Source organism: Herpailurus yagouaroundi, unplaced genomic scaffold (assembly GCF_014898765.1).
Source record: "Herpailurus yagouaroundi ecotype Mexico unplaced genomic scaffold, PumYag 41724, whole genome shotgun sequence".
Taxonomy (NCBI): Eukaryota; Metazoa; Chordata; class Mammalia; order Carnivora; family Felidae; genus Herpailurus; species Herpailurus yagouaroundi.
Window position 1 is genome coordinate 1 of NW_024413152.1, and position 1,167 is coordinate 1,167.

A 1,167-nucleotide genomic window follows, 5' to 3' on the forward strand; every position below is an offset into this window, starting at 1 on the left:
GAGTCAGGAAAGGATGGAACAATAGTTTTGATCCTATTGTACATTTACAATCGTGTGAAAAGTGTTTCATGTGTAAAATTGTATTAGGGGACAGATAGGAGGATGACGAGAACATGGGCAGATTGAAAATCATACCCAATATTGGGCCTTATCTGACAAAAGCAACTATAACTCACAGGCAACAAAATGGACAGAGACAAGAACAGCTGCAGCAGGCAGAGCTCACCTTCAGACACCAGGTAACGTGAGTTCTGCCTGACATATTGAACCCTTAGTACCTCATGTGGGTGAATGTAGTGGTCCTTGGAATTCCTAAATATGGACTTTTCATTGTTGCTTTTTCAGATCGCAGTTCATGAGAATAATGCTCAGGACAACTGAGTAAGTGTTTCCTTTTTTCCTCCTCTCCCTCTTTGGCGCACAGTCTGGCACGACTGAAGGTGGACGTGTTTTTCTCCCCCAGATCAAGCCTCGGATCTGGGAGAGGGAAATGGCAGAGCAGAGCCAGGAGGTCGCCCGCTTGAAACACAGGTGTGGGAGCATGACATGAGTTTCTCTGGGTGTTTTGAGGGATGACAGCTGTGCTGTTTAGTGTCTAGTCAGAGGACGTGGTATTGCAACTCTTATAGAAGTCCATTCTTTTTCTGTATCCAAGACTGGATGGGACGGAAGGAAAGAGGCTGCTTGAGGGATACAGGAGACAGAGACCAATGCCTGGAAGTCCAGAGAAACAGAACCCTCCGAGGAGAGGTAAGGAGCATGTGGGGATGTGCAGCAGCCTAATTTCTGCGGCAAAGCCTTTTCCTGTGGGTGATCATCGTGTGTCCTGGACAGAACCACAATTACTATCTAAGGATAGCAGGTGGTCTGAAGGGGTGACAGGAGGGCGTTCTCCTCTGGTGCCCCAGGCAGCGGAGCACCTGTCCCTGTGACTGGTGGAGCTCAGGCCCCTCCCCTGACTGCAGACCCTCCCACCTCCTCCAGCATCCCCTAGCTAAAGAGAGGATCCTGGAGGGGATGACGGGGCATGGGCCTTAGCTTTCTTCCCACCTTGACACAATGTGAAGACTTTATTTTAGTTTTATTTCAGGAGTTCATTTCGTTACTATTTTTAATGTTGTCATTTTATTTTTTTCTTGAACCATAGCCCTACGTTCTTAATTCAGG

The 1,167-nt window shown here is 47.6% G+C and overlaps 1 long non-coding RNA gene across 1 annotated transcript; it reads left to right on the top strand.

Annotated features, from left to right (window-relative positions):
- Positions 1-8: 8 nt before the first annotated feature.
- LOC121024055 (uncharacterized) lies at positions 9-831 on the top strand. The gene is made up of 4 exons (XR_005787593.1): positions 9-239; positions 346-381; positions 464-531; positions 656-831. It is a non-coding gene; the product is annotated as an uncharacterized LOC121024055 (long non-coding RNA).
- The last annotated feature ends 336 nt before the right edge of the window (positions 832-1,167 follow it).